This window comes from Lutjanus erythropterus, chromosome 4 (assembly GCF_056507025.1).
Source record: "Lutjanus erythropterus isolate fLutEry1 chromosome 4, fLutEry1.hap2, whole genome shotgun sequence".
In the NCBI taxonomy this organism is placed as follows: Eukaryota; Metazoa; Chordata; class Actinopteri; order Lutjaniformes; family Lutjanidae; genus Lutjanus; species Lutjanus erythropterus.
Genome location: NC_139320.1, coordinates 6,749,518 through 6,763,201, shown reverse-complemented (window position 1 = coordinate 6,763,201; position 13,684 = coordinate 6,749,518). Strand labels below are relative to the sequence as shown.

General features: G+C 38.7%; 1 long non-coding RNA gene across 2 annotated transcripts in view; it reads right to left on the bottom strand.

Annotated features, from left to right (window-relative positions):
- Positions 1 to 13,684, bottom strand: part of LOC146327416 (uncharacterized) — a 59,612-nt gene that overhangs the window by 12,082 nt on the left and 33,846 nt on the right. Inside the window, exon 1 of one of the 2 annotated variants that reach the window (XR_014769964.1) lies at positions 11,991 to 12,761. The exons of the other annotated variant lie outside the window; for it this stretch is intronic. This is a non-coding gene — a long non-coding RNA (uncharacterized LOC146327416). Of the gene's footprint in view, positions 1 to 11,990; positions 12,762 to 13,684 lie in introns of those variants that run through there. 2 annotated transcript variants of the gene reach the window in all.

Genomic DNA, 13,684 nt, shown 5'->3' with positions numbered 1-13,684 from the left:
AATTATAATTATATTGAATTGATTCTGCATGATGTTGTGTTAAAAAAGCCTTTCATATGGGTGCATATCAGACAACATACATCAATACTGATATTGATCAGTATAGCTGTGATAGACTAATATCAGGCTGATAATATCACCTGACCCATGTATTGGTTGGGTTGTAATTAAAAGTTTAATAGGGCTATGACTAACGATTATTTCCATTATCGATTAATCTGCAGATTATTTTCACAGGTAATCGATGTGATTCTCAAAGTATGGGCTGTGGTCCACTGGTGGGCCGTGAAGGCCCCGCAGGTGGACCTTGAGGATCATGAAAAATTAATAAATATAACATTGTCAAGTTTCAATTTTTAAGTTTGACATTAACCATATTTATGATTTATGAGTTTTAAAAATGATCTAATAAATCAAAGCCATGGGATTTAAATGACGTGTTATTGACCCAGTTTAACAGGTGTTAAAGTGTATTTGGTGACCTGTTACAATAACACCAACATTTATTTCATGTCCTCACTGGTACCATTAGTCTCGTGTGTTGATCAGAGTTGTGATTAAAAGTTTGGGTGGACCACAGAAGATTTTCAGATTTCACGCTGGGCTAAGGCATTCTTAAGTTTGGGAATAGCTGGTTTAATCTATAAAATGTGAAAAAAAAGTGAAAACTCTCTGCTCATCACATTTTTCCAGATGTCTTCAAATTGCTTCTCTTGTCCAACTGACAGTTTAAAACCCAAATACTCTTGATTTACTGTTTTAAATGACAAGGAAAATCAGCAGATGGAGCTGGAACCTGCAAATGTTTGAAATTTTTGCTTGAAAAATGACTGAAATGATTAATCGATTATTAAAATAATTGTCATCTAATTTTCTTTCAATCAACTACTTGATTCATCGTTCTATTCTTTTGTCTTTTCTTTTTTGCCGGACGCTATTAAATTTAGAATTCAAATACTAATACAAATTTAGAGATGAAACTCAAATTGCTGATCTTGAAATAAGGAATACCAATCGAGACAAGATTTAAAAGTGTAATCAAAGTATTATATTTAATTTAATGTATATATGTAGTAGTTAATGTAGACATTTCTTTTAAGACAGTGATTTTAAGATAATGAAATGGGAGGCAAAGAACAGAAACTATGTGGTACAATCTACAAAATGGAAAGTAAAAGTCTGTTGATACCACACACACACACACACACACACACACACACACACACACACACACACACACACAGAGGGTAAAAGGAACGATATTTGTAAATCCCAGAGAGAGAAAAATCAGGAGAAAGAAGGAGAGAGGAAGGAGGGAAAACGAAGGAGAAGACAGACCGCATGAAACCCCACAAAGCTGGATGCTCTCACTTTCTGCTCTGGTTTGGATTAATGCATCGTGCCACACTCACACACTCTCGCACATGTGCACACACACACACACGCAGCCATCGACAAACCGCACCAGGGTATTTATCTCACTTTAGAAGAGCCTTATATGCTGTAAAATCTCATATTTTCCATCATTTGCCAAGTCACCAAATCTGAGCCTCCCAACACTTCGCAGAGGTAACCAACAGGGGGCAGTCTTTTGCTCCTCTACCTATTACCTCAGCCACACACACACACACACACACACACAGGTCCTGTCCTGGTAGGCGACTGCCAGGCCTCAGTACACTCCCAGTATATATAAAGCATGTGAAGGCTGACACACACATGCTGCTGCTGCTGCAGTGGGACTGTTGGAGGCTGTAAATGGAACAGAGGCAGAGCAGCTTCACTACCAGCCTGCAGCCATGACACTCACAGCACAGTCAGGACTTTTTTTTTATTACTATGTTTCTTCTAATGAAGGGAGAAGAAGAAGAGGAGGAAGGGCCTGTCTTTGGTAGCAAAATGTCAGCTGCTACAAAAGAGGACAGATATAGAGGAAAGTTGCTCAGAGCCAGACAGATATATTGATCACCGATATCACAGACCGATATTGGCCTGTCACTGCTATTTCAGTCTATATTTACATTATTATTGTATTGAAAACTTCTCTCTTTTTTGACAGAATATCATGCAGATTGTTTTTTTAATGCTGAGTATTTTATTTAGTTTAATAGGCAACATTTTAGGCTAATTTGATCCTTAAAAAAAAAAGAAGTTTCTTTTTCTTTTGGCTACATTATGAAAATGGCTCTTAATGCCTTATTTTGTGAGGACAGTTGAAGTGTTGACAGGAAAGTAGGAGAGAGAGCGTGGGGGGGGATGACACACAGTAAAAGGCCACAGGCGGGAGTTGAACCCACGGCTGCTGCAGAGGACTCAGAGCGTCAGCACATGGGGGCGTGTTATCTACCAACAGAGCTACCAGGCCACCATAAAATAATCTGGTCTTAATGTATGAAAAGTTTGACTGAATTTGAAAAGACAAGTTGAGGTAAATCCAAATGAACTTTTCCAGTCAAATAAACTTTGCGCTTTGGAAAGAGTGTTCAATAATCCCTTCATCATTTTTGTTTCCTTTGGACTTAAGAAAAAGTGAGTTTTAACTCTCACTCAGTGCATGCTGGGAAGTCTGCTAATATGCTGATGATGTTTCTTTAATTTAATGAGTTGATTAAACTGATTGAATTATTTAAAGTCAAAAGACTTCAAGCTAGAAGAACTCATGTCAAGTGTTTCAAGTTCAATTGACTTGAATAAATAAAACTTGTATATTTATGTTAACATAATAAGAGAAGCTTTGTTGAGTCCACTAAATTCCTGCATGATTTTTTTTTTTTGCAGTATATCTGTCACCCTTTTTGTCTGTCTGGCTTTTACAAATATTTAACCAATGAAAAGTATAAAGAGAGCTTTAAACTTTAATGGTATAGGGTTCAATTATTTTAAAAACACATTTTTCATTGGCTTTAAAGTAACAGGTTTCCCCCAAACAATGACAATAAATATTTCTATTTGCATGTATTTTTAAAAACAATGCCTTTATAGTTATTTATAATTACTGAAAAATACCAGTCAAAGTTCACTGTTTCAGTGACCTGATTTTATTTTGGATGATAAAGTTTATTGTTGAATTGTAAAATATCCTGCCTCCACTACATATCGTTGCCACAAGTGTTGGGGATCATTTTACTATGGGCTGATATATTGATATCAGAATTTTATTACTCCCTTATAATATAATCAGCATCGACCCCAGATATCCAGTATCAGTCAGGCCCTGGTTGCTGAAACTGAAAAACAGTTTTTATTTAATCCAAAAGTTTGATTCACTTTGAACTTAAACAAAGAGGAAAATAAATGAGTGAAGGATTTAAGCAGTGAACCAAATAAATTGTGTTCATAAGGAAAACCCGATGTTGTGCTGTAGGATGTGAAGAGTTTTCTGTGTTGCTGTAATTGTTAATTTTCAGTAGATTTCATTTTCTTCCCCGAGTGTCACAATATTTCACATGTCACATATTTTGACAGCAGTGGTTTCCACGCAGTCTGCGTCTGCTGATTGGAAATATTATGACAATAATTGTTCACGGTGACAACTGATTTTACCGCCTGTAAACCGGACCGGGATGCTGCCGTCTGAGGCTCGTGTTCAAGTCTCAAACTCGTTTTTTTTTTTCTTCCCCTTTTGTGTCTCATATCTGTTACAACCGCTATCTGTCATCAGACAAACAAGGAGACTGAAGCAGCCGGACTCTCTCCATACAACCATCAGCGTTAATGAGGTTATACCACCGAGCGAATAATAAAATGTCACCTCGGAGTGGAAATGAAGTGATGTTTCAAACACTGAGCGTGCTTAAAAGCTCCCACATGTCAGTCCTATCAGCTCTGCAACAATGCTGCGCTTATGATCTGTACCTGCCTGCTACACACAGACAAACACACCTGACTCCATAATCAGCCGCAGCTGAAGAAACTGCTGCTCACACACAAAAACACACACATTACAGGTCAAAATACACGAGAAAATACTGACATATGTAGAGTCAGAATCACATTAGCCAATCAGAGCTGTCCACTTTGAATATATAGTCACTACATCATAATAATATGATGATACCAATAATTAGAGTTGAAACAGTTGGTAGATTTATTGATTATTCATGTCAGAAATAGAGCTGCGGCTGTAAACAATATGAAAATTAACTGTGCACATTTGTTTTCTACCATATCAGTGTTATTAAAGAGAAAAATCATTATATCAAGTTTCATCTGTTTAACCAAAAAATCTGTTTTCATGCTCTCAAGGCTCATTTTAACTTATGATGATAATAATAATAATAATAATAGGCTACTTGTGTAACAGCACGATCATGCAATATTTTTTGATTGCTTATGAAAGTAATAGTTCATTTAAATAAGCGCTGACCAAACTGGGGCCTGTGGGCAAAAGTTGGCCTGCTGAAAGATTCAACTTGGCCCACCAACAGTTCCCACCAAGAGCAGGCACTAGAGCGACAGTGGGGAGACAGTCTGAGAAACTGTGACGGGCATTAGTCACTATTTTCTGACATTTGATGCACCAAAATGATTAATCAATTAATTTAGAAACTGATCGACAGATTAGATAACAAAAGACATACTTAGTTTAGGTCAGGGCCGCCCAAAGTGGTGCCAGTGGGCCAAAGTTGGCACACAGTAAGATTTTGTTTGGTCTGCCAGATGTTTCTAGCAAAAATTAAACAAAACTGATAATGGGTGTGTAATATATAGTGTAATATCTGTGTAATATACCATGGAACCGTAGTATTTTCTTAGACTGTTATTGTGCCATTAAAATCTCACACCGTTGTAACCCTGGCAGAAAGTGTCTGATAGTTTTAAGTTAGTTTTCAAAATAAAGTACCAAAAATGTCACAGTTCCACCTTCTCAAATGTGAATATTGCAGCTTTACTTTGCGAGTAATTTGAATATCTTTGGCTGTATTTAGGAATTGGTCAAACAAAATAAGTTAAGCCAGTTTCATTTGATCTCAGAGCACTTTTCATGCAGAGCAGGTCTGGACTCTACTCTTAATAATGTCATGAGTGTGTGTTTATGAGGTAAAAAGTGTCTTTAAATATGTAGGTTCCCTAATTACTCATTACTATATTTGTCATAATGTGAGCACAGCAGCCAGAGTGACAAGTCAGTATAGTAAGGGAACTTAATTACCTTTTATGATGTACCATTTTACATCTTAACAAAGCAGTACAGTAGAAACAGTCAGTGTTTCAGTTTTGGCCATCCACTCTAAAAAATCTGATCATCCCTGGTTTAAATAGTAATATAAAAATTAAAACAGGCAGTTTTTTTTTTTTTAAACTCAGACAAGTAGAAAAGTCAAAGTCAATAAAAATCTGAGGGAAACACAGAAGGTATCTCTTTTAAAAATATGTTGTGGTGTAAAAATGTCACATCTAACACTTATAATATTCATATATTAAGCCATAAATATCAGCTTTAGTATCAGTCTTCAAATACTCCAGAGATCAACTGACATCACACACACACACACACACACACACACACACACACTGGCGTCACAGAGCCAAAAGTGGAAACCAGAGCTTTTTCTCCCCTCCTGCTCCATCAGCAAACAGCCTGGATTGTTATTGACCATGTGGAGCGTACAGTACAGTATCTCTCTTTAGCAGGCTGCTTGATTCTTTTCTTTTTTCTCTCTCTGTGTGTTGGTGTGGCTGGTACAGTAACATTGGATTGTATTGATCCAGCTGTGCAGAGCGCCATGCGTACCTCAGGGAAAGCTAGGAGGTTGTACAGTTATCTCCCGGGGTGTAATTCTCAACTATACAACCTACTACCTCAACCTGGGAGCAAGCAGACCTGGACACCAGGGCTTCATGGCTCAGAGGGGGGTGTTGGGAATAAAAACAGAAAAAAAAAGTTTGACATGTTAACTTGTTACTTTGTTCATGTGATATTTTTCTCCCATGTCAAAGCGATTGTAACATTTTAAGAGCTGCTCTCGCAGCGCAACTGTGTCTCTTAGATACAGTCTCTATACACAAAGCAGATAAACACGTCTGACTCTAAAGCTTCTCCAAACTCTTTACGTCACACAACACACAAACGAACCCCAACCTCCCGACAACTGCCGATCAGGTTTTCTCCCTTAAAGAAAAAGGTTGCAGTTGTTCATTTTAAACTGCTAACATGTGGGAGGTAATGGCCGTTTGTGAGGAAACAAGCAGTACAACTGTCCTCAGTATGCATTTTCTAATTGGGCCGACGTCTGCTTCATTAACACTAGAAAGAGCAGGATGCAGCTAATTGACTGCTGACTGAAATAGCAGTCTCCTGGTGGCTTTTCTACAAACTAACATTTGAAATATACACAGAGAATTCGTAGCTCTAATTATATTTTCCCTTTTAATTGACTCTTGGTTGGCCTTCTCTTAACCCCTCGAAGTCCAGCTGGAGAAGCAGAACTGAAATGTGTGGAAAGTGTCAAAGACCCCTGGAAGACCCCAACACAACTTCACTCAACTCTGCGGTTCGTTAGAAGATCTCTGAGGTGGTATCTGAGAATTTTTTATTTAGGTTTGTTGACAGAAACGAGTCTCAAAAAGGTTGGCAAAACATGTTGTTGAGGACTCTAGAGCAGGGCTATCCAAAGCGGGGCCTGTGGACCAAAGCTGGCCTGTTATAAGGTTCAATTTGGCCCACCGGACTCTAGCGAAAAACAGAAAGAAAGAAAAGTTAACTGAAAACAAGTTCCAGCCTCTCAAATATGAATATTGAATTTGTTATTAATTTTAATATCTCTGGATTTTGTGCAGCAGGTCAAACCAAATAAGCTATCAGGGCTGCCCAAACTGAGGATTTGGCTGCCAGATGTTTCTGGAGGGAAGAAAATTGTGTAATACTGTATATCATGAAACCGGGATATTTTCTGAGACCCCAAAATCTCATACTGTTGCAGCCCTAGCAGAAAATGTATTGGCAATAATTGATTAACTGTTTTAAGTCAATTTTCAAGGAAAAAAAAATAGTGAAAATGTTGAAGTTGCAGCTTCACAAATTTGAATATGGCAGCTTTTCTTTGTTGTTAATTTGAATATCTTTGGATTTTGGGCAGCTGGTCAAAGAAAATCAGCTATTTTAAGACACAGTCACATTAGGAAACTGTGATGGGCATTCTTCGAAATTTTCTGACATTTGATGGATTAATCAATCAAATGAGAAAATGATCTCCAGATTCAACGATTACAAAAGTGAAACTTAAAAACAGGGCCTGCCAGCCTGCCATAAGGTTTGATTTGGCCTGCCAGATGTTTCTGGCAAAAAGCAAAAAAAGCAAAAGAAAAAATAAATAGTTGTGTAATGACAGTGGTTCCCAATCTGGGGGGGTGGCCCCCTGTGGGACTGCTGCAACCCTAGCAGAAATCATATTGGCTATAATAAATCATTTAAAGTTAATTTTCAAGCAAAGATGCCAAAACTGCTGGAGTTCCAGCTTCTCAACTTTGAACGTGGCAGCTTTTCTTTGTAGTAATTTGAATATCTTTAGACTTTGAGCATCTGGTCAAACAAAATAATCCTCATACAGAGACAGTCACACTGGTCATTGGCATTCTTTACTGTTTTCTTTTTTTTTTATGCCATTTGATGGACTAAACAATTATTCAGTCAACTGAGAAAACAATCTCCAGATTAGATCACTGACAAAAATAACAGTAAGTTCAAATGACGGCATTCTAACATGGGGTCTGTAGGTCACAACTGGCCCGCCATAAGATTTGATTTGGTCATCCAGATGTTTCTAGTGAAAAAAAAAAGTCATTATCACATTATTTTTCAGAATTTTCATAATTATTTTTCATAATTTGAGCATGGCAGGCAGAGTAATCAGTCAGTCAGCGAAGGGAACCTAGGATCCTGGTACCATTCTGCACTGATTAATCTGTTGATTATTTTCTCAAATAATTGATCAGCTGTTTGGTCCATAGCCCAAGATGACGTCTTCAAATGTCTTGTTTTGTCCACAACCCAAAGATATTCAGTTTACTGTCAGAGAGGAGTAAAGAAACCAGAAAATATTCACGTTTAAGAAGCTGAAGTCAGAGAATTTGGACAGTTTTAGTAAAAAATGACTCAAAACAATTGATGATCAAAATACAAGGCAAAAAGTTTAATTGTTGATCAATAACCAAAAAACTGATTCACTGTTGCAGCTCTGCTTCACAATATATTATGTACCACCCTGAAGTTTCAGTTTTGGTCCTCTAAGAGAATAGATGTTTGGGCACCCCTGCTCTAGAGGTTTTAAACATGGAGACTTTCAAACCATCCTCAGATGCAGTTCTACCCACAGGACAGAGGAAACTTTCTTGGCTGTGACTGTTTTTTCGATCAGAATGAGGCAGCGCTGCTGGTATCTGTGACATGGGGGGAAATGGTTAATAAAGTTGGTGAGAGCTGGTGAGCGGCGCGTTCTGCTGATGCTGCTTGGGTTGTTGGAGCTGCACACACGCAGACCTGTAGATACAAGCTTGTGGTGTCAGATAACACAAGTTCGGATCTACGGGTTCGGGTGCCGTGAGCAGATGGCTTCGTACGTCCATCAGGGTGGAAGAAAACGGAAGAAATGAGCATCTTTAATCAGTCCAGCCTTTTATTCTTAAAGTCTGTCAAGAATCCTTTAGTTAGCTTCTATCAGTTTAACCTTTAATACACAAATGTTAACACCACTTATTGCTGAAAATTAGATGCAAATAATTAGCCTAATATTCAACAAAAATGATGAAGTCTTCTTTTCTGCCAAGGATCTGAAAACTTAATCTATTTCAAAGGAATGAAAAGACAACATAGGCCCAGAATAATGCAGTTACAAACGATCAATCATTGAAATTTAAGCCTCATAACTACGACCTTTGTATAAAAAAAAATAAATAACAGAATTTAAAACATAATTTCCTGCCATTACAAAATGTTATTCACAAAATTTCAGGGTGCTCGACACTACAATCTTCACTCAAGCATCACGCAGTTTCCACAAGACTCTTCACTTCACCAGCTCAGCTCCTGATCCCACAATGCACTGCATCATTTCTAACTGAGTACACACTGAACTGCATATTTTACTTTACTATTTGCTTACAGTGTCATCACTGTGCCAACACTTGTATATCACTCTGTTTCCTCACTACGAGAGAGTCGTCACGGTGAGTGATAGGCGGAAAAATTCAAGTGGCATTTTAAGAGGCATGTGGCTGAGCTCAAATGAGACGTAAGTAATGTAAAATGTTCGAGCTAAATTGCTAAGTTGCTCTCGTGAAACGCTGTGTAGGAGTGTATTTCTTCATTAGTACCTGTGGATATCTCTACAGTAAATACTGTGAGAGCATAATGTGGATTGTCTTCAAATAAGGAAGTGAGCTGACATGACTTGTTTGATTTGTGATGCTGTTGTGGTCAGTTTATCTTTACGTTCACTGCAAAAATAAAATATTTGTTCTAACTTTAAAAAAGTTAGTGTCTGGGCTGCTTTAAATGTTAAATTGACTGAATGAGAAAGGACATGTTGAGGTCATTTTGTAATGATTCAAAACAAATAAACGTTTCTAGTCAAATATACTTCATATTACTGAAGTTGTACTTCAGGAAACGTTCAATTAGCTTAAGTTATTAAGTTGAATCAACCGTCACACTGACAACGTTACAAACAAAGAGTCAGTTTCACACAAAGAACTTACAGCAGCTGCTCCTCTTGGAGCTCATAGGTTTTTTTAACTCTCAAACAATGCATGCTGGGAAGTTGAGAAGTGATTATGTTTCTTTAGAAACTTAATTTAATGTGTTCAGTTAACTCTTTACAATGCATTAATTCAACTCATCATTTCAAGTCAAAAAACTTTGGGAGAACTCATCTATGATTTTATTGAGTCATGTATGAATTTGAAAAAGAGAAGTTGAGATAATTTTGTAATAATTCAAAAGAAATAAACTTTCCTGAACAAATAACCTTGATATTAGTTCAGTTCAACAAGCTTCAGATTTGAAGTTGAACCAATGACTCTTCAGTCACACTGACGAACATTACAAACAAATTTGATTTCACAAAGAGCCTACAGCTGCAGCTGCTCCTCTTGGACCTCAGGAGAGTTTTAACACTAAAACAATGAATGCTGGGAAGTCTGCTGAATATGCTGGTTTGGTTTCTTTAGAAACTTATTTTAATGAGTTGACTGAACTTTGCACAATGCATTCATTCAACTCATCACTTCAAGTCAAAAAGACTAAGTCAGGAGAGCTCACGTTTAAAAGTTAATACGTTTATAAGTATTTTGAAAAGTTTAACTAACTTGAATAAATAAAACTTGCATATTTATATTAAGTTAATAAGAAAATATTTGTTGATTCTACTAAATTCATGTGTGAATTTGAAAAGTTGAGGTAATTTTGTAATGATTTCAAACAAACTTTTCTTGTCAAATAAACTTGATATTAACTCAGTTGTGCTTGAGAACACATACTAAGTTGAACAAACAACTCTTCGGTCACACTGAGTATCACAAAGAAATCTGATTTCTTTAAATTTTCTCATTTTGAAGAGTCAGTTCATTATTTCATACAGAGAACTTACAGCTGCAGGAGAGTTTTAACTCTCAAACAATGCATGCTGGGACGTGTGCTCATGTGCTGTTTGTTTAGATACTTAATTTAATGAACTGATTGAACTCTGTACAGTAAATCCATTCAACTCATCACTTCAAGTCAAAAAGACTTTGAGTCAGAAGAGCTCGTGTTTAATTTCTGAAGTGTTCGGAAAATAACTAGAATTTTTAAGCTGAATTGACTTGAATAAATAAAACTTGTATATTTTAGATTAAGTTACGAGAAAAGATTTGTTGATTCTACATGTATGATTTTCTACAGTGTCGAAAGGTTTGTGTTTTAGTGAAATAAATTGACAGGGAGAAGAATCACAGCATAGATCTGTTATTTTATAATAGGATTTCTTACCAGAACTCTGCTCCTGAATTATCAGAACTGTATAAATACATTACTGAGAATAATGGCCAAAATAACGGGATGACTTCACAGGGCTGTTATCTTGAAATCTTTAAAAAGAATCACAAGTTCATTTTACAAATGTTATATTAAACTAATGGCTCGCTTTACAAGGTTCAAACCACGGTCCACGCTGACATTTGAAAAGTTCAGACCTGGACAGTGTTCCAGCACATTCCAGTCGATGTGAATAGAGTTGTCGCTGTGTAGCACAAGCAACAAAATAAAACTTGTAAAACTCTGAGATGAAAAAGAAGAGTAAGTGGTCCAATTTCAACTTTTCAGACTCCATCTGAACTTCTCTTTTCTTTCTCCTTCTCTTCCCTCTGCCTGAATTTAAATGAGACGTCTGACTTTGAAGCTGTTGCCAAGTTGCTTAAAGTATGTCAGTGGGTCTTTGCCAGCGAGCTGAAAGACACCTTGAGATTGGCCGAACAAAGAGGTCAGCGGGGTCCGCGGCACCCTGCCGGCTAACACCGCCACCGCTGCACCAGCGTGTGTGTGTGTGTTTGTGTGTGTGTGTGTGTGTGTGTGTGAAGACGACTCATGACAAAACTAAGAGCGGCTAAAGGCCACCACCACCTGCATTGTTCGGCACTGAACAGCGCCAGCGGCCAAACCCAGCGGCGCTACCCGCCCTGTTCGCCCCAAATCTACCCAGCAACAGAGGTGGTGTGTGTGCATCTGTGTGTGTGCGGAGAAGGGTGGGGTGGGTGGGGGTTCAACAGAGGTGAAGAAGTGAGAGGTGAGGAAGTGGCATGTCGTTAGCACTTCATAATATCACGCAGCGTTAACAGATAGCCCCGGCTAGCCAACAGGTAGCGTTCACTTTTAGGCCCTTTTTCACCACAGCTAATGTACAGCAAACACAGAAAACTCCACTAAAACATCAACCACACTGCCGAATATTAAAAGCCACGAAGCAAAGACAAGAAGTGGAAAAAGCTCGGAGCACACTGGTAGCATGATGACTTACCGATTTTGCCTGCATGTTTAGTTTCCAAATGTTTCTTTTCTCTACTCTGCAGGGCCTACGGTGCTTGGCAGAAGGTATAGGCAGTCATGTCCACTGTGGCCCATCAAAAAAAACAAAACAAAACAAAAAAAAAAACCCAGCTCAAACATGCAACTACAGTAACAAAACCACCCCGAAAGGGAGCTCGGGGAGAGGGTGGGAAAGAGTGAGACAAAAGAAAAAAGCAAAAGGGAAGAGGGAGAGAAACTGGTGGAGGGGGGGGGGGGGGGAGGAGAAGGAGGGGAGAAAAAGTAAACGATAACAGAAAAACAGGCGTTTTTTTTTTGTGTTTTTACAATTTCGGTTTACCGCGCGCTAGTAATAATAAGTATAAATAAGCGAGAGGGAATCTTTCAGCCTGTAAAACCTCTGCAAGCTACAAGCTGCTTCCCTGCACTACAGCACGAGAAGCAAATGACAAGCAACATCTGTTTGTAAGACAGCCAAAATCCCAGCCTTAAAAGAAAAAAAAAAAAAAGAAAAACGGAGAAAATTGGCTTGATTTTTCTCTCTTTCTCAGTCTTGAAACTCTCCTTGTCTTGTTTGACTCGCTCAGCTGAATAAGGCAAAACAGGAACGAGGAGAGAAAAGGGGAGTGTGGAAATTCAGCGCAGGGAAAATGCAGCCATGAAGCCATCCTCCTGTCACCCCTGAACCTCTCCCCTTCCCTTCCTTCTCCTCTCCCTTCTTTCCCTCCTCCTCCTCCCTGCACACTCCTTCTTCTTCTTCCTCTTCCTCACCATTCCACACCCCCCCTCCCAAACAAAAAAAAAAAACAACAACAAAACAAAACAGGACAGTCCAGTCCGTTCGAGGTACTACTCACTCAGTCCTTCTCTTTCCCAAAACGCCCCACTACTCCGACACATAAACACTTGGACACACACACTTGTATCCTCGTCTCCCAGAGCGCAGACTGACTGGCTTTGCACGTACACACACTCGTGGATGCACTAACAAAAAGTGCATGTACAGGAATACACACACACGCACACACACACATTTCTTGGAAAGCTTCCATGCACCAAAAACAAATACCAATCTTTAGTTAGCCTCAGCTGCGAATAGAAAAGAAGGAGTCATTTCGGGACTTGGCTCTGGTTTACCGAGGCACAGATACAGACCATTTCTCCATATGCCTGCCTTTCACAGCTCGGGAGCAGCTCCAGATTTGACTGTATCATAATACTGCGAAAAACGTCCTCTGTCACTGATATCTTTTGATAACATCCAGCTCCGGTAACAGGACCGTGAGAGCGGCCGACATTCGGCAACGCCAGAAGACTTGTTTGTCGTGTTTTTTAAGTCTCGGAATTAATAGGTAGGGTCGTGCGGTTTCTCCAAATGCTAGTGACAGCACATGAGCTCTGTTCCATTATAGGACATAAGTGGGTGCCAAGTGAATCAATACAGCACACAGAGACGGAGAGACAGCTTCAATTTAAGCTGCAGGAGCACTGGTACACACACTCCACTGAGGTGCTGCAAGTTTACCCCATTTTCCCAAATTAAATTCAGGTGGAAGGTGGAGATATCTCGCAGAATTCAAACCTGAAAGTCTACGAGCAGCAGAGAGCGGGGACTCACTAAAATTAACTGTTTTCCTCCCTCATCTCTTTGGTATTCTTTGGTATGAGGCGTCACACACCGGCTGG